The sequence below is a fragment of the Amphiura filiformis genome, chromosome 7 (genome assembly GCF_039555335.1).
Source record: "Amphiura filiformis chromosome 7, Afil_fr2py, whole genome shotgun sequence".
Classification (NCBI taxonomy): Eukaryota; Metazoa; Echinodermata; class Ophiuroidea; order Amphilepidida; family Amphiuridae; genus Amphiura; species Amphiura filiformis.
Window position 1 is genome coordinate 51,543,992 of NC_092634.1, and position 21,493 is coordinate 51,565,484.

Genomic DNA, 21,493 nt, shown 5'->3' on the forward strand with positions numbered 1-21,493 from the left:
ATGGCTATGTTATTAGAAGTTACCCAGTTTTGTATGTGTAATATTTATGCGATATTGGTGAATATTAGACATCTTAGCATACAAAGTGTTACGAAATTTGGAGAAAAGTATTGTATATAGACTATTTTCTATAGTAGATGTTTAATTTGTGTTTGAAAAGTGCTTCTGGGTGGATAAAATGTACGTTTTGAAGCAACATGTCCTCTCATTATGTATCTGTTCTTTGAATATCTGACAAAATGTACATATTTCAGTATATAGGGGAATAAGGGTGGTGGTGGGGTCTGAAGACCCACTTCTATTATTTTTAAAGTGCATATTTGTTCAAGTGGGGTCAAGTGGAACACCTTTTGACCATGGCCGATTTGAAATAAAAACCTTCCCTATTTATGACCCGCCCTAATGTACATACACAAAAACAAAATTAAAGGTCAAATCTCCACTTTTTATAATGAGCAGAAAGTTTACCCTTTTTTTTAGCTATGTAATACTCAGTTTCCCTGTTATTTTTAATATATACTTTGCAAGCAATAAAAGAGGGTTTCTTATTTTGAAATTTACACAAATAAATATAATATTTTACAGACAAGCATAGATATGTAAGAAAATTGTCTTTAGAAACCCCAAACATCTTTTCAAAATTTGACATTGAAAAATTAATGTCATGTTTGTCTTGAATAACCTTTACAAAATCATCCCAAATTGGTTTTACGAGCTCACATTCACAAAAAATATGAACAATAGATTCAGGTAATTTTTACAAAGATCACAAAGAGGTGAATCTTTACGTTTGATTTTAAATAAAAATCATTAAAAGCAATAGCTTTATGGAAAACCTTGAAATAAAAAGAGCGGAACTTTGTATCAATAGAGCATTTAAAATTACATAAATGAATTTCTTCCCACTCAGTGTCATCAGGGTCATCAACCACATTATCGACATCAGCGATTTTTTTCCCAAAATTCGACACGCCTCCGAATACATGTCTCTGTCAAAATAGAGTATGCAAATTTTGGGACCTTTTGAGCACTAAGAAGACCGCTGTGACATCATCAAAAATATTGGAGTTGGAATCTGAACCCTGAAGCCACGAACTGGGAATACATTTCATAAGGAAATTAAATTTTCTTCTATCTAACTTGGATATACCAAAGTCAAGAATCAATTCTTCAAAGAGTCTACTACCTGGGGAGAGGTGGATTTAAAAGATCACTTATATACACAATACCTTTGTCGCACCAATCCTCATAAAGAAAGAACTTCTTAGTTTTGGACTTAATATTTCTATTAAACCATAGACACTGGAAATATCCCAAATCAGAAAAACTTTTATTATAAATATCTTGACATGCCCTATCACGATAAATATACCAAGTCCTGAGAGAGTCAGCTAGTTGGATATTATCAAGCTTGTTAAGAAAACTCTCAGGAGCATATGATTTCCATAACAAATCACCAAAATGACGATCCATATCAGATAATTCAATTGTTTTCCAAAAGCTTTTAAAATTATTATCCAGTAACAATTTAACCCAAGTCATTTTTTGAGCCAAACAGAAATTATAAGGGTCAATCATACGAAGGCCACAATGAACAAAATTGTTACGAACAAAAACTCTTTTGACCCTGTCATTACCACCATTCCAAATAAATTTATAAAAAATCTTATCCAGGACTTTGAAAAAATGCTTAGGGATTTTAATACACAAAACTGAAAAGAAATAAAGAAGTTGTGGCAAGAGAAGAGTTTTAATAACACAAATTTTACCGACCATAGAAAGATTTCTTGCTCGCCAACAATTTAAAATACCCTCAATTTGTTTTAGTTTAACTTTATAATTAGTATCAAACATGTATGTAGACCGAGTATTCAAAGAAAAGTTAATGCCTAATGTTTTGAATTGGTTTCTTTTCCAAATGAGACCCTGCTCTGAGAAAGGAAAATTTGAAGACCCCTTTTTAGCACCAATCCAAATAGCTTCTGATTTAGAGAGATTAATTTTACAACCAGAACAAATAGCAAATTTGTTCAAAGTATCAAAAAGATTATCAAAAGAATCTTGAGAGCCGTCCAAAAAACAAGTGGAGTCATCTGCTAAAAGAGAAATTTTCAACTCAGTATCGCCAATAGGAATTCCCTTGATATTAATATTTTGACGGACTGCTATGGCCATCGTTTCAATAACCAACAAGAATAAGTATGGTGAGATAGGGCACCCCTGAAAAATTCCCTTAACCATATCAACTGAATCAGTTAAGAAGCCATTATTAATAATATAACTTTTTCTACAAGAATAGATAGTTTCAATCCAGGAAATAAATTGATCCCCAAAATTAAAATGTTTTAGAGCTTGTAATAAAAACTCATGACTTACACTATCAAATGCCTTTTCAATATCGAGAAGTAACAATGCACCAGGAATATCATTTGCATCAGTATAATCAATAATATCTAAAATTAAACGAATTTATTGCCAATATTCCTGCCCTTAAGAAAGCCAGATTGGTCAGGATTAATAAGATACTTTTTCAACCGATTAGCCAACATTTTAGCAAAAATCTTATAATCAACAGTCAACAAAGAAATTGGCCTGAAATTTTTAATATACGGTCGTGTGTCTTGAGCTCGCCACCAAAAAAAGGTGGCGACGTTACACTTTGCCAAAGTCGACTCAAAACAAATGATGATATCTCTGTCAAGCAAGAAGGTATTGTCATGCTTGTGGTCTCATTTATTGCTAAATAAAATGCACTTTCAACCCTGTAAAAAGAAATACTTTAGCTTTTTTAATACTGACACTGTGCTTCATAGAATTCAGAATGGGCAGGGTGGCGGTGGTGGGGATGTGGTGGTGGGGATGTGGTACACACAAACTCTATGGGATTGGTATTCTTAGTGCGTAATCTGCTTCTGTAAAGGCTGTAAATTGGATCTGGACTCTATTTAGCATCTAAAACACTCATGGCCTTACAGCTAAACAATTCTACTAATTGTTTTTAATAATTTATGATTGGTTTAGTCTAGAAAATACAAACTTTTCCATACAAAACTACCCGTTGTCATATTAAACACTGTAGTAAGTAATGCAGATGTCTTCAAAATCTAAAGTTAATGTAAAATTTTAATTACTTATCATATCATAGTCAAAGTATAGATTTTCTGAAGGGAAATTTGACGAGGAATCTAAATATGGACATATTTTTTCTGTATCGGTTAGGGGGGAAATGTTTAGGTTCAAAATATGTTGAATTGTAAAAAATCTAACATACTTTGGGACACCCTATATTCCTAGATTACCAAACAGCTGTGAATTTGCTTTCTTCCAAAGTCAGTTGGCTCTCCATATCCTCTAACCAAATGAATGTTGTTTACTTCCAGTTTATTACTGTAAGTTGGTAATAAGCAATGCATTGAGTGACCCATTTTTTATCAAAATCTTTTTTATTCCACCCTGTACAACTTGCAGGTCACCCTGTATAATGAGTTGAAATGTATATATTTGAATTGCGTATGCCTTCAGCTGTCCAAAAATGTATACTTTTGCTAGTTTAGGGTTGATGATTGTCGAGATAATCTAATTAGAAACCCGGTTGGTGTAAAAATTCATAATAGTTGTCATGTAACGCTAAGGGTGGCGAGCTCAGGACACACGGCCATACATGCAGTCTTTATCTTTTTTAGGCAATAATGTAATAACACCATTTCTTTGAGACATCGACATAAGCCCATTCTCAATAGAATATTTATAAGAATTGAACAACATGTCTGAAATATCAATCCAAAACACAATATAAAACTCAGCTGGAAACCCATCATACCCTGGCGTTTTATTCTTTTTCATGGAGATAAGGGAGTCATACAATTCCTTCTTTGAAATTGGCTGATCAAGACTTTTCTTAAAATCAGGACACAACTTAGGGATGTCAATGCTCATAAGAAATTCCTCATTAATATCATAAGAATTTACAGCAACATTTTAACAGAATACAATTTATGGTAATACTGATGAATTTCTTTTATAATATCACACTGATTTGAAATAACATCACCATTATCATCTTTAATCTTATGAATACATTTTTCTCACCAGACCTTTTTTCTAAGTTACAAAAATATTTGGAACTTTTTTCACCATCCTCCATCCATCGAGATCTGGAGCGGATAATTAAACCTCTTGTTTCAAAATCTAAAATTTTATTCAATTCCGCTTCCAAATTTTCCAACTCAGAAACTAAGAAATTATTGGATGGATCATCATTAATCTTGATTTTGATCTTTTCAATATTATCCATTATTTTTGTTTTGACACCATTTCTTTCTCTCTTTTTTCCTTACACTATATTCAATACATACACCAGCAATTGTACATTTAATGGAATCCCAGAGAACATTGGGATTACACTCAGAATTTTTATGAATGTCCTTAAAATCCTGAATTTTTGTTTTCACCAGTTTAATAAAATCAACATCTTGTAAATAACTGCAATTAAGTTTCCAAAATCCACGACCTTTACTTGGTTGGCCATCTTTAAAATTCAAAATAACGACCGAGTGATCAGATTGAACGCCAGGGACAATCTTTGAACTAAGGCAATTGTCAGTGAGATCTTCAGAAACAAGAATGTAATCTAACCTAGATAAAACCCTTGGATTATGCTGATGCCTAGTATATTGCCTCAGAGTGAGGTGAAAATGTCTCCAAATGTCACTAAGGTTAAATTCATCCATTAACACAGAAATCATTTCACTTGTTTTAACATTGGAATGCTTATTCCTAGTACCTTGATAATCTAATGGGCCCAAAACTGCATTAAAATCACCCCCAACAATTAAGGAGGTGTAGTTGAATTGATCCACTTTAGCAAACACATCAAGGAAAAAATCAGGCTCATCATTATTAGGGGCATAAATATTAACCAAAAGTAAGGGCAGGTCAGTAATTGAAACAGACAAAATTAAAAAACGGCCATTTGGGTCACTAAACAATGAATGGAGGGTAGGGGCAACAGAATTACGAATTAAAATTGCAACACCACGACTATTTGAGGAATGGCTAGAAAACATGCTCACCCCACTGATTCTTCCAAAATCTTTCATCATTAACAGAAGAGTGAGTTTCTTGAAGGAAAATAATATCACTCTCAATGGAACGCATATAATGAAAAATTTTCCTCCTTTTAACAAAATCTTGTAAACCACTGCAATTAAATGTACTTAATTTCAGAGGCATAATGGAATTGGAGCAAAATTGCTAAATTTTTGTACACAATATGATTTAAAATGTGAAAATGCATGTTTATCATCATTATAAAAGACATAAAAAATATAAACAATATTTGACTGGGACTGTATTTTAATATGACACAGATACATGTAGAAACAAAGTAATATAATTATACACTTACGATATACTGGTAAAACTACAGCTGCAATGATTAGAAGTGATTGAGAAGCAAATCTAAGAAGTGATTGGAAAATGATTGTAAAAAAAGGAATCCAAAAAATGATTAAAGCCAAAATCATTGGAAAAAGCCAAAAAATGAGACGCGCTAATGCACCAAGCAAGGCCCCAACCTCAAATCACAAACCCGGCTAGGGCTCACGGGCAAATCAGACGCAAAGTGAGTGCACCCATCTCAAAATCCAATGACGCAAAAAACAAAACAAACTTACATCAAGATGTAAAGATTACCAAATCAACCATGCAGTCTGCTCAGAGAGTTTAAAAACGCACCAAAAGTAATAAAACAATATGTTCATTGTTCAGTTACAAGTACTGTACAAACATGATCATAAAATATCATACCAAGACTGACCATCTAAAAGTTGGCCAAAATTGAGAGTCTCATATAAAAAACATCATGAAATCAGTAAACACAAGCACACATATTTAAAAGAGTAAATAAGAAGAGTTCTTCTTCAGCAGACGCGAATGACGCGAGTACTGTATTCAAATGTAAATCTAGTCCGACATGCAAATCACATGCACGCGAATGTTCAAAAGTTACATTGGTCCGTAAACAACTCCTTCAAGCCCACATCAACAACGCGACCATTGTCATCTCTGTATTTCAGGTTAGCAGGGTAAGTGAAAAGGGCTTCTTACCATCCTCCTTGAGTTTCTTGAAAACTGTCATTTTTTCTTTACGCCTCAGCAGGACACGCTTTGACAGATCATCCGACACAAACACTTTTCTTCCTTTAAACTCAGTAGATTTAAATTTGGTCAAACATGCTTTACGGACCCTTTCTCTTGCAAGAAAAGCGAAAATCCCGTGGATCATTCTTGGTCTTGACTCTCTGAAGTCTGTGGATCTCTGGGTAGGAGTGCGATGACAACGACTGATATCATTCATTATGCCACTCTCGACACCGACAAAAGACATCAATTCAAGTACAGTTTTGTTACAATCTTCAGGTTCTCTAGAAAGCTGTTCAGAGACACCATAAAACACTAGGTTGTTGCGGCGTGATCGATTTTCAAGATCATCTACTTTATCAAGTAGGAAATCCTTCTCCCCTTTCAAATTCTTAAGTTCGTTCTTCAGATCATGGAAATCGAACTCCATCTGCTTAAATCTATCTTCGTGTTCATTTACCTTGCTATTTAATCCCTCGATCCTAACAGTAACTTGAGTAAGCAAAGACTCTAGACGCTCATCGAGTCGCTTTTCATAGTCCACAAACCACTTGGGAGGTCCAAGATCTTCATCTGAGACGAGTAACTTTCTCGAAGCACCCGTGTTTGTCATACTCGTGGGCGCTGCCATATTGTTCTCTTTGTTGACGTTTCCGTGACCTTTGACCCGCTCTGACGACCCACTCTGACTCTGTGAATGAAGCTTTACCTTCTTTTTCTCAGGCAAATTTTGCGGTGTACTTTGCGGACGAGAGTGCTTTGGAGAGCTCATAATGATCTTGAGAATGAACAGAAGACTCTCAAATCAAAGAACAGACATGCAGTTTCCTTGCGTCGCCGGAAATTGAGTGAATATCTTCACGATAAAGTGAACATGTCCTCACTCGACCAAAGCGAAGAGCGCCCCCTGTAGATGGATCTTCAGCAAGTATATTTCAGTACCTTCATCAACACTCGCTGAGAAACCTTCTTATGGTTACTGTCAGTACACTATATGTGACCGTCCACGGCGAATGAGCCGTAAATTCCTCCCCCGGTCAATTTTGTTTTATTTCGTGTTTAAAAAATAAACATCATAAACTTAAAAATGGTATACTGATCATTTGACTTCAAACGATATCCAGAAGCGGGGTTATGGTTTGTTAAACTTTGCTCCTTCAACAAAATTATAGCTTTTACGTTTTTACATGTGTCTCTTTTTCCACATTGTTGGCAATAAATATCAAACAGTCATATTTGGCGGTCATTTCAAATCATCCCCAAGTCAACGAGGTTTAAGAAAGTTCTCTCATTGTTAATTGTTGGTTATGCATAGCTGTACAAAATACAATGCCTGGTAACCCACCACTTGAACAGGATTTAGCAATATAAGCAAACAAAGACCAGAGCTATTAAAAGTTCTATAGCCATCTAAGGTAGAAGCTTATTATCCACTTCAACAATAGGATTATTGATTAGTTTTGACTATCGAAATGAGACGGATGTCGGGCCAGCTTAAGTTACCGATGAATATGACCTTCGTACACATTTTACACCGTAAAGGCTGGTTCAAAGTGAATATTCGAAGGCGAATATTCGCCTTCGAATATGTATTGTACGTCAAAATATATGCGGGTTCGAATATAAAACTATGAACCGGAGAAAGATATATTTCTACAATTCACAGCGTTGCCCGACTGTTAACAAGTATTGCCCGTTGACCAAGGTAAGCAAAATTTAGAGAATTTCTTTAACGAAGTTAATAAAATCATAATAGGTAAACTCCATTTAACTATTGTCATGATTTAATTTCTGTATAAATGGGTCTAAATAGGAGCAGCGGCGTAACCAGGGGGGGGCGGGGGTGCAAGCTGCCCCGGACACAAAAACCCTGGAAGAAGAGTCAAAAATTGGGAAAGGGAAAGAGAAAGGGAAAGAAGAAAAGAAAAAGAGGGAAGAAAAGGGGAAGGGAAGAGAAAGGGAAGGGACTCAAGGAGAAGAGAAAAGGGAAAGAAAGAGAGAAGAAGATGTATAGGCCTACTACTTTCATTGTGAAATTTGTTCTCTGAAACACTGATATTTTCTAATATGCCAAAAACCACGAGCTTCATGGCGCTCAACCCCTTGACCCCGCCTGGGCTTTGCCCTGGACCCACCGACTCCACCCGTTTAACGCCAGCGGCAAAGCTTTCTCTCGAACATAAATACTAAAACTTTTGATCATAAATTGGGAAATTTTTCAATCTTGCCCCCGGAAGGTCAGGTCTGGTTACGCCCCTGAGAGTCAAAAAAGATTTGCTTTTGGGGCATTTACGACCTGCCTGTAACCGGCGCGGAGGTTGACCCATACCTTCTTGCAGGTTTCAACTGCAAAGCAAATCAAGAAATGAATGAGGAAATAAATAAATAAATAAATAAATAAATAAATAAATAAATAAATAAATAAATAAATAAATAAATAAATAAATAAATAAATAAATAAATAAATAAATAAATAAATAAATAAATAAATAAATAAATAAATAAATAAATAAATAAATAAATAAATAAATAAATAAATAAATAAATAAATAAATAAATAAATAAATAAATAAATAAATAAATAAATAAATAAATAAATAAATAAATAAATAAATATCATAAGATATGATTGAAGCGACGACAAATATGACAGCCCTCACAAGTGTTATATATGAGACCACTAACGGTGACCCACCAAATATATATCTGTCGAAGTTCAACAAAATTCAACTCCCACAAATATATTTCCGGTAAATACTTTTTTCATTGGCTGATATCCACTTGAGATCGGTATCATCAAAGTAGTATTGCTCTCATTTCATGATTCATTGAGCAATCCATTTTGGCATTCGACCGAAATACGCGTCAAAAGATAAAAAGTCTCGTTCCGAACTTGTGTAGGCCTACATTGCTAGAGCCTAAGGCGGCGCCACACTAAATCACTACGCATTTTATGTAAGAACGAAAGTCGGCTAATATAGTCCATAGTGAGTATGAGATTGTAGCGACCATATCTACCGACATGTTCACTTTAAATCACTCAATATCAGCTCATATGAATTGAAAAGTGTCTTCAATGATAACATGCAGAAAAACCGGACATTTTATCTCAAAAGCAATTCTCTGTGGCGGATGAAGACAACTTCCGATTTTGAAATGTGAGTGGGAAACGTAGTATATTTTAGGCCATATCTTTTGCACGCGAAATAGCGAAAAAAGTCAACGGTCATCGATATATGACGACAAAAGTTTTGGAATCTACAGAAACAGAGCTTTAATTTGATACCAAATTTATTTTGCCAAGTATTGCAGGGACGCCAGGAATGGCGCTCAAGTAGGCCAAAATCACAATGCGTTATCCTATGGGACGCTTATTTAGTGTTGCGCCCCTTGTAACGGCCGTCATTATGAACGCGCGTTCTTTTTACATCTTCTTGGCGTAAAATAAGAAATGCGTCATGAAATGTGTTCTATTTCAATCATGATGATAAACAAGAATTACGAAAAGTCACCCTGATGAATTATAATTGGGAAAAATGCTTTATTGGCCGAGCAGGCGCCTGCAAAGTCTAGAAATTGTATCCAAAAATCTTCAAAAAGGCTCAAAATGGGTTTTAAAGTTAATAGGCATTGTTAATCTGCATGAAGCCGTTTTGCTGCATATTCAGTAGGCCTATGCAAAAAAGATCATAATTGTTACTACTGAAACAGGGGGGGGGTGTTTGTACTTCACACTCATTAACAAGTGCTTTCCAAAACAAAATGGCAAGACAGATAATCTAGAAGAGAAATTAAACTTGGTTCAAAGACGTTAGCTTAAATTGTTGTCTGTCACTAGTTTTAGTGAGTTTTGTGCAAACTCTAGCATATTGGAGGAAAAGTCGAAATATTCGATTTTCGCGTTTCGCACTGATCTTTAAAACAACATATCTCTTGAACGAAATGTCGAGAGACATGAAATTTTCGGTGTTGAGCTACAAATTTTCTCTAATTTAATTAATAAGTGACAAATGTGGATTTTGAAAACTTTTAAATCCTTATAAGGGCGCAACACTAAATCACTACGCATTTTATGTAAGAACGAAATTCGCTAATATAGTCCATAGTGAGTATGAGATTGTAGCGACCATATCTACCGACATGTTCACTTTAAATCACTCAATATCAGCTCATATGAATTAGAAAAGTGTAATCAATGATAACATGCAGAAAAACCGGACATTTTATCTCAAAAGCAATTCTCTGTGGCGGATGAAGACAACTTCCGATTTTGAAATGTGAGTGGTGAATTTAGTATATTTTAGGCCGTATTTTTTGCACCTCGAAATAGCGAAAAAAGTCAACGGTCATCGATATATGACGACAAAAGTTTTGGAATCTACAGAAACAGAGCTTTAATTTGATACCAAATTTATTTTGCCAAGTATTGCAGGGACGCCAGGAATGGCGCTCGAAGTAGGCCAAAATCACACGTTATCCTATGGGACGCTTATTTAGTGTTGCCCCCTAAGTGTGTTTTAATGCCTGATTCACAAATTATAGAAATAAACAAGAATTTTTTTTTAAAGAACACGCAATGATAGGGTACCAACGCTCGTGGTTTTGCTTGTTCTGCATAGTTTATGAAGATATTCATTGCAAAGCGCTATATATCCATTCCTACTTGTTACTTATTTTGCCCTCTTAATTATTAATTATAATTATGAATTTGACTGAACGCATTACATCTTTATTCCGCCCAAAATAACATCGTTTATAGGTGCCCAAAAAAACCGTCAAGAATTCCGCTAGTGCGGAAAAGATGACAAAAATGGGTGAACCTCCGCGGAGGGTTAGGGTTAGGGTGTCAAACGCATTTTTATATCAATAACCAATGATTTACCACCCCCAGACCCTCACACATCCTCTGCCAGGGGCACTGTGCATATGGGGACCTAGAACTGGGGCCAAACATTATTTATGTAAAACCGGGGTCAGAGGATGATTTAAGGAAGTCCCATCATGCACTGCAAACGTGTTATCACTAGAGTTTCAACTGCCACTTTACTTTTCAAATCCCATTGAATTCTGTGCAAAAGATGTTGTTTAAGAATATTGTGCGTGTGTCATTATTACTTGGTCGATTTCAGAACAAAAGTGATGTATGCATAAAGGATAATTCACCTTCTGTAGGTAACATAAAATGTGAAATCGGCTAGCATTATTGTGAATATATCAGTCCAAATTCAAATTTAACCATGCCCGTCAATGCAATGTGCGAGCAGTGGTGTCATGTTCACTCACACAGCTGTGCTAACCGCAAGTCAACACAGTGGCGTGGTGGGAAGTGCTTAAATCATCCTCTGAACCGGGTGGAGGCATAAATCTGAATTTGGAATTAGACTTTTTTCCTGCATCAGTCGATTTAAATAGAGTTACGTTAATATGGAAACATTCACTTGTACATTTGTAAGCCTAAATATCATAATTTTGCATAAAACATTACTTTATACATGTACCATCACTACAGCATTGGAATGCTATTGCCTGCCAGGCATTTTCCTTTTCCTGGACGTCTTAATAGTCCCTTACATCTTAATACTATTTACAGAGTGTCCGTCCGTCCGTCCGTCGTCCACAAGCACTATTGCGTTCAAGCGTCCTGCTGGTTCGCGTTTCTCGCGGTGCACTATCGCGTGCTTTCGCGGATGCGCTATCGCGGAGTATCAACGGGAGTGTGCGCGGAGTACAGTGAGCGCATCGGAAAACATTACAGTGTAATGTAGGCCTACAGGTGCATCTCATCGGCCCAATAGGCCTATTTTCAACACATATTTCAATACCGAACACGTGCATATTCAGTAGAACACGACTATTTCCGGGGTCCTCCAGAAATAATCAGTTATGATAGCTTAAATGATAAGGCCTATAACCGCGTTTGCTTGCACGTTTCTCCCGATTGATTTCATTACTTTAGTAACGGCCTATATCCACGTAAGATACAAATGTCCTCCAAAGTGGTAGCAGGACAGGGCTTGGAAGAGGCGAATGATGGGTTTCAGAATATGGGTAGGCCTACCGAACTACCGACTGAAGAAAGCATCACAGATACAAAACAAACAGAGTTGATTAAGTTGTGTCCAGTTGGGTCATTAAGAGACGCATTATAACGGGGGGTAATTAGAAATAGGCCTATCACGAGAACCGCCCGACCGAGAACCGCGTAATCTAGTATCATATAAAAATGGGCACGCTTTTCAAGCACTAATAAGGGGCACACCACTAAATCAATGCGCCATTTGTTCCGGTAAAATACAGAAACTATTTGAGGTATTTTGGGCTGGTCTTTAGACTTATAAATCAGAAAGAGTGGCGAATTATATAGATTAAATAAAAGTGGAAAGCCTATAAATAAATTCGAAAAAAAAAAAAAGTCGCATTTTTATAATTATTGAGAAAATAGGTCCATGAATTAAAAAAAAGCAGAATCGCGTTTGCAGTCTTGAGAGCATGTCAAAATCATTGGGGATTTTTGAAATCATCGTTCATCGAGCGATATTCAGGTGACCTCGAGCCTTTCATATAAATCAATAGTATCTCGCTATCAGTTGAGCGATATTTAATCCGATCCAACTCATATTTTATTCGTTGCCGTATATATTTTTGACGTCACAAAAAGTATTCGAAGCCGAATATTCGCCTTCGAATATTCACTATGAACCGACCCTAACTCAGAATACAATTTAGGGAATTTACAGCTCATTTGTGCTGCCGGGTCACATATGCTGTATACTTTGTTCATGAATCCCGAGTATAATTTTTAAATGATGCATCAGCAAACAGCAGGCTTGTTTGCACAAGACAGAAGTGGCTTGGTACTTTCGGAATTAGATTGTGCCATTCAAGTATGTTTGCTCTTTTCACATTTTTTTTTCTGTGTCACAGGACGCTCATCAAGAGAATTGTTACTTGCTCTGTCTTCATTATCTCCATTCTCACTCTTCACCCACATAAATTGGTTGCATCTTCTCCAGGGATACTCTTGTGTAGCGGGTTGGGGGTCTGGGGTCACTTTTATACCTTGCGGCTGTAGAATGTACAGGTAGTGCTGCACAAGTCTGGGTCAACTTACTAAGACACTTTGATTGAAGGCAGCTATTTGTGTTAATGGTTGTTTTTAAACAGAATTATTAGCTGCCTTATTGAATTAATTCTGTGACAAAATTTAATTTAGTCTTAAGATTATTATAGTAGGCTTACCTCTTAACGTCTTGTAGCTCTCTCCAGCTAATCCTCCAACGCTTGCTGCTGGCACTTTGCTTCGTAGTCCTAGGGGTGTTCTTGAATTTAGTCAGCCTAGCAGGAAGCCTTTTCATACCTCAAAAGAGCATCCTTTGGAAGTTGAAGAATTTGTGAATATACCCAAAGATCTCAGGTCTGCCAGAATAGCTGCCAACAATGTACATGGTTGATCTTGATCGGGGGATGAATTGCCTGGATCTGGATCAAATGACTGAGTGATCGTCTTGGTCGGGCCATCAGATGATCCGGTGTACTCATCAGAGGACACATCCTGGAACGGTAGTACACAATGCAAATCAATGGGGACATACAGGTATCTCTGCTTATATCATTGACTAAGTATAACAATAATAAGTAGCCCAACAAAAATATGTACAAATGTGACCGCCCACGGCGAATGAGCCGTAAATTCCTCCCCGGTCAATTTTGTTTTATTTCGTGTTTAAAAATAAACATCATAAACTTAAAAATGGTATATCATTTGACTTCAAACGATATCCAGAAGCGGAGTTATGGTTAGTTAAACTTTGCTCCTTCAACAAAATTATAGCTTTTTTCGTTTCTATGTGTGTCGCTTTTCCACATTGCTGGCAATAAATATCAAACAGTCATAATTGGCGGTCATTTCAAATCATCCCCAAGTCAACGAGGTTTAAGAAGGTTCTCTCATTGAAATGCATACCTATACAAATAACCCACCACTTGAAAAGGATTTAGCAAAAGCAAACAAAGACCAGAGCTATTAAAAGTTCTATAGCCATCTAAGGTAGAAGCTTATTATCCACTTCAATATTGATTGGTGTTGTGACTATCAAAATAAGACAGATGTCGCGCCAGCTTAAGTGACCGATGAATACGACCTTCGTACACATTTTACACCATAACTCAGAATACAATTTAGGGAATTTATGGCTCGTTTGTGCTGCCGGGTCACAAATAAAAAATAAAAAAATCAATCAATCAATCAATCTTTGCTTAACAATAACAATTATAGAAAATTGAATCAATGAAGCAGGAAGTAATAAATTAGGTAACATTTGACGCCCCCTCTTGTTTTGGAGTCCCTATTGACAGTTTGCTCAATTGCCATGTCACATGCAACTTGAGTAAAACCATATTTATCTTGATGCTGCACTCCAAACTGGCCATTCTTCAGTTGATTGTAGATGTATGAATGGGTGGTGGGGAGCTGGATCATCTCAAGCCAATATACTGGGAGGTATCTAGAATAATTAGTCCGGTCACATGCAAACATCCAAGGGAGCAAAGCTCTCACAGCAGCAAGATGAAGTGGCCAGTTTCCCTCTCTTGTAGCCTGAATGAACATGAGGATATTTTCGATCATGTCCAAGTAAGAGCACCAGAAGGCAAATGTGGTGTCCTGCATCTTCCTTTCTTTGATGAAGTTGGAATACTCTGTGACCATGCTGTGGTAGAGGTCTCACTGTATAATGTCACTGAATCTGTCTGGAAAGGAGTCTTGCAAGGATGAAACTACTTGGCGGTACTGCTGCTGCTTCTCCTCATCCAGTGTACTCATGAAACTATGCCAACGTAGGCGGTGCAGTGCTTCTACCATTAGTTTGTGACAGCGGATGCTCCTGTTGTAGTAGCTACTAACCTTTGAATACAACATAATTAATGTTTAACATTTAGTTTCAAAACAGTAACTAGAAAAAGTAAATAGTCAATAATGACAAACTCTCATTGTCAAGTTTCAAATACGTGCTACCATACAAAACCAGATAACACAACATCTAACATCCATTCCCATCAATGGTTTTTGTTAACTATCCAACTTTTTGTTTTTGTTGATCTATCCAACTCTTCTTACACTAAAATCTCAATGTGCACTCGGTCATTATGAATCTTTGTGCCTTCATATCTGCTTCGATTGGCAGAGAGTCTTCCAGCTCAGCCGGATTTGTTATGTCTGGCCATGTTTCGTTGATAACAGCTTCTGGACAAACCAAGGTAATGATAGAATGATCAGCTGTTTCTACAGTAAACTCAACCTGATCATCGGTGGAGATCCACATAATTGAGCAATTCTCCATAACTTCTTCCATCGGGATGCATTCCTGCATGGGTACTCGCCTCTGTCTAGGTTACCCCACCATTCCACACTATCATCTATAGGGCATTGTAGTGTATGAATTGAGACAAATTTTTCACTTCAAGATCATACTTGGCGGCTTCTTCTTTTCCGATCACATTTGACACTAGAGAAGGCAATCGAAGAAGGTATTTCAATGTCATTGAATGGCCGCGGCACCTTCGGTCAAGTGCTGAGACACTTTTGAGCAGTTTATTGTTAATTGGCATCTTTGAGAGCAGATATTGTGAGCAGGCAACATTTGATGATTTCAAGGTTTCAACCATACTTAGTGCAGTTGAACCCACAGTGAGTTGAACCTTTGAGATTGGCTTTAACATAATCTACTAAGATATGTTCTTGTCTGGTAGATGATGACACTCATCAAGCTTCACATCTTGAATGTTTTTTTGTGCTTGACAAAACTTCCAGAAATTCTTGTGATGGTGTAACCGGAGTTTTTAAGTTTCCTTTAAGTACGGTAGACGGCAGCGCATTGTTGATAAGATTGGAACTTTATGATAATAGGTCACAGCTAAGGTGTTTCATCATGAATGTTTTGTGGGTACGGATGCGATGAGATCTGTCAACATGCTCTGGCTTGGTATTGAGGTGAAGTTTCACTTTGATTTTGTCAAGGATTGTGGCGGTGGTGTCCTCACCTTTGTTTTCCGGAACCCTGTGTAACAGTAGGCAGTTCATAAGTATAATTCCATGTATATTTAATTACATGAGTTTCATACATTTATAACAGATCCAAATCATAAACCCCATTCAAATCTGTATCAGCTTTCGGGTTGGATTCTTGTTCTCAAGTGAACTTGAGCCAGAGAGCTGCTGCAAGTGGCATAATTTTGTTCATGTACTGTTTTGTGCATTTTACAGTGTCATTTTTCTTTTCCTTGAAGCTGCAAACTCCTAATTGGTTCTCTTCTCTCTGAAGATTATGCCTCCACCAGAGATATTATGTTCCTGGTTGTCCGTCCGTCCGTCTGAGCTTGCAAGTGCAATTTCTCAGAACTGGTAAGGCGTATAATGATGCAATTTGGTGGAGGGGTGGCAATTGGCAGTCTCCAAATTTTAGCAGGTTTTCGTCGCAAAATATGGTAATTAAGTCCCTAATTTGCATAATTTATGCATATCAAGCAAAATAACCTTGTGCACAGATTATCTGGAGATCTGTACAAGTTACAGTGATGAAACTTGGAGGAGAGTAGCACAGCCAGAGGTTCTAGACCTGATTTGTTTTTCAGCGCAACATTTGCATAATCGCAAGGTCATTGTAAGGTCATTTGGGGTCATCCAGGGTCAAATCGCCATATTGTTGCAGGTTCATGAAATTTTGTGGGGATGACCACTGAAACAAGCCAAAAATGTCAAGGTCATTTTGGTGTCATTCGGGGTCGTCTGTGGTCAAATCGCTATAGACTGCTGCAAGTTCATGAAATTTGGTGGGAACAGCCACCTTAGTGAGGAAAAGAATGTGAAGCTCATTTTTGGGTCAAGTGAAATTGCACTGGTTAAAATGATGGGCGTCAAGGTGGAGGCATTGCGGCAGACGCTTTGCGTCGAGAACCGCGCAGATCGAGAACCGCGAAATTCTAGGTTATTAGATGTTGCTCTACAGTTTCTGGAACATTTCTGTAATAGTGTTCACATCGGACATTTTTATAGTGCATGGAAAGGCAAGGTAAAATTTTTACTAAACATTGATTTGCATCGATCATAAGAATTCTTGGTTTGATATGCAGTGCAATGAGGGGCTTTCGACCAATGCTTGATTACTATGGTACATTCTTTGTGTACATTTTAACTGACTTACCTGTTACAGTACTGTAAGTCAGGACAGATTGATCTGTCTGCACATATCATGAAGTAGTTGGCACTATGCTCTTCCTGTAGGTCATACTTTAAGGCTTGTAGAGCCTCTGCTGGCCCATACATGTACTTCTTGTGATAAAGTGATGTCAATTTATCCCTACTTGCAGCAGATACACACCTGTGTTTCAATGCATCTGCACATTTTATGTTGTGGTTATGTATGTAGTTTATGGTGACCACTGTAGGAAAGGTTGGCATATGAGTATCCTTTCGGTAACAATGTGATAAAGTAAGTCCATTCAAACATACATGTATGTACACGCTTGTGTGTTACTTGTAATTGTGCATTATTTTGCCACTGTACTTGGGCTATAATTCTTTGTGACTTTTCAGACCCATTATATAGAGTAAGTGCCACAAAAAATATAGTTGAGTGTCTTACGTACGCAGAAAAAATAGAGGGACACACTTAGGCGCTTGTGAGAAATGGTTTAGGGCCGTGTGTCCTGAACTCGACACCCTTAGCGTTACATGACAAATATTATGAATTTTTACACCAACCAGGTTTCTAATTAGATTATCTTGACAATCATCAACCAGTTAGGACGCGGGACTACCAATTCTTTAGAAATGCATAGTCGCGCTAAAAGTCGATCTATACATGTTAAAATCGGCACAATTCAGAGATACACCTTTTTGCTATGAAATTAATTTTCTCGGTCAAATATAAAGCAATATTTTTTTTTCTTCAATAATGTCAGTTAAAGACATAGTGCTTGGATATACATTTTTTTTTAAATCCTGGTGTTAAAATTCAAGCATTATATTTTGTCTTTTAGTGTGATATTTTTGATTTTTATAGGCCTTTAGTTCGCCCGTGAGCTTTTTACACCCTTCAGACTTGCGTTCGGGTTTGTGTAGGCCTATTTGTCATAATTTAGCGCTATAGGACCTACTTTCTAAATGTAGGCTATAGCTATAGCCGTATATATAAATATTATAAGGTACCGGTATGTAATATTATGTAGGCCTATGGGGTGGGGTGGGTACTCAACACATTTTAACCATGACTTACAATGCAAGGCTCATTGTTGCCATAAATGATTTTTCCTTTAGGTCATTATGATAGGTTGTTATAAACTTCCATGTTTAACCTTGTATTGTTTTGGCTGCTTCATTATGACTTTCGGTGGGTTTAAGCAATTTCAAACAAACACAAACAAAAGGCACTATACCCAGTCACCTTCATGACAATTGAAACACTAGGTAATTTCTTTGCTATATTGAAGTTCTGGCAACACTGTATCCAGGCCGGGCACCCAGAGATATCGATCCACAATGCTAGTATTAACCTAAGATTTCACGCGTGGATTTGAAAATTTTTCAGCTGGTAGTCAAAATTATGGAATCAAAGCGGAAATTCTGACAAAACTATGATATATCGCTCACGGTGATGTGCGTTAGAAAGTTGGGAAAAATCCTTCTTTAGCGAACTATATTACTTTGAAAAGCTAAAAGATTGATCCAAAAAAAGGCTCGCGGGCAGAGTTGAAGCCTATCAAAATCGAAAATCTTACACTAAATGACTGAATTTCACGACTAAGTTTAACACTAAGATTTGGAAAAAAAAATACAGTATCAAGCATTACAGTTTTTCCTGACATTTACTGAAAAATGAAAATTATTGCTTTTTATTTTGTTGAGAAAAAAATTTTTACACTGAAAAGGTGTAACTCAAAATTTTGTTCATTTGAATACCAAATTTGTATTGCCTTATTAAATGACTGAGTGAGCCTTGCAGAACAATAACAATCGGTAGTCCAGCGTCCTAACTGCAACCCTAAACTAGCAAAAGTATACATTTTTGGAAAGCTGAAGGCATAAGCAATTTAAATATATACATTTCAACTCATTATACAGGGTGACCTGCAAGTTATACAGGGTGGAATAAAAAAGAATTTGATAAAAAATAGGTCACTCAATGCATTGCTTATTACCAACTTACAGTAATAAACTGAAAGTAAACAACATTCATTTGGTTAGAGGATATGGAGATCCAACTGACTTTGGAAGAAACCAAAATCACAGCTGTTTGGTAATCTTGGAATATAGGGTGTCACAAAGTATTTTTTTTACAATTCAACATATTTTGAACCTAAACATTTTGTTTTTTCCCCCTAACCCATACAGAAAAAATATGTCCATATTTAGATTCCTCGTCAAATTTCCCTTCAGAAAATCTATACTTTGAACTATGATAGGATAAGTAATTAAAATTTTACAGTAACTTTGAGATTTTGAAGACATCTGCATTACTTACTACAGTGTTTAATATGACAACGGGTAGTTTTGTATGGAAAAGTTTGTATTTTCTAGACTAAACCAATCATAAATGATTAAAAACAATTCACTAAACCAATCATAAATGATCAAAAACAATTAGTAGAATTGTTTAGCTGTAAGGCCATGAGTCTTTTAGATGCTAAATAGAGTCCAAATCCAATTTACAGCCTTTACAGAAGCAGATTACGCACTATAAATACCAATCCCATAGAGTTTGTGTGTACCACATCCCCCACCACCACATCCAACTCCACCGCCACCCTGCCCATTCTGAATTCTATGAAGCACAGTGTCAGTATTAAAAAAGTTCAAGTATTTCTTTTTACAGGGTTGAAAGTGCATTTTATTTAGCAATAAAATGAGACCACAAGCATGACAATAACTTCTTGCTTGACAGAGATATCATCATTTGTTTTGAGTTGACTTTGGCAAAATGTAACGTCGCCACCTTTTTTGGTGGCGAGCTCAAGACACACGACCTTATTACTTAGAAAGTTATGGGAAAAGGCCGCAACTGGAATTCAGATTTGCGTGATATACGGGCAGCGGAGTTGAAAAACTGCAATTTTGTTTTAGAAATTGACCCCCATATTTTATTTCAAATTAGCATTAAAAAAGCCGGAAATCCGGTTCAAACCGGAGAATTCTCATGCCTGACACGACTAAAATTGTATCCCGTGCACATCAATCATTGCTACACCTTTTGTAAATTATATTTGAATTGCCAGTTTCAAATTTCAGTCTTTGGGACAAAAAATTACCACAACAGCAAAGACCGTTACCACCAACATGTGTGGAAGTGAATGTATTGCCCATGTCAGCTGAACAGGATCTCACAATCTCTCACAGGACTTTCAAAATAAAATAACAGAAAAATCACATTTCTATATAAATAGGATTATTTATTCATATTAAACAAGATATTCTACATTATGTATATGTAGCTCTACAATCGTAATGAATGAAGTACTGTAAATTATGTAATTAATAGTCATAAAATATATTCATTGAATATAGTAGAATATATAATTTGATATTATTGTACATTTATCAGATTCTTTTGCAATAAATATTTTCTATCTGTGCAAAAATATACTTTGCAGTAATGTAGAATTCATTGATTTACAAGACTCTATACTCTATACAAAGTCAGAAATTTTGAAAATTGAGTTAGTACTACCATTGCTCAGTACCTGCACTTACTGATGTTGAATCCCCAGGTCTCTTGAATACTTGGTTGTAAAAAATGAGCCTTTCATATCGTTATGAATTCGGCAGATGGCCGAATCCGGATTCGGCTTTTGGTAAATTCATTTTACTTAGGCGTTAATTTTTAATTTGAGAACAAGGGATCAATACTTTACCTATAGAGGGCAGCATATCACCTTTTTAACGGTTATCGTCGTTGACCGTACTGCGATGCGTTGTCAGCTAACCTTGTATGTCGCCCTCTTGAATACTTACTATGCCGTTATCATTTGATCTCCGTTAAAAGATTGATATGCTGCCCTCTTATGTACAGCATTGATCCCTTGTTCTCAAATTCAAAAGTAATCAATGCGTAACATGAATTTACCAAAAGCCGGATTCGGCCGTCTGCCAAATTCATAACGATATGTACATTTTCTCAGTTTCATAACTGCCTTCTTTAGCCCAATTGGACCACATCTGGTCACATATTTGACACAATCTGATCCAATCAGGCCAAAGTCAGCAATAATGAAATCGAGACTAATATTAGGGGTAAGAAACAAAAATCAACATAGGAAAAGTTAATAACTAACTCAATTCCCAAAATTTCAGACTGGTTCG

General features: G+C 36.5%; 1 pseudogene; it reads right to left on the reverse strand.

Moving 5' to 3' along the window:
* Nucleotides 1–392: 392 nt before the first annotated feature.
* On the reverse strand, nucleotides 393–2,459 carry LOC140156397 (uncharacterized; annotated as a pseudogene).
* Between the last annotated feature and the right edge of the window lie 19,034 nt (nucleotides 2,460–21,493).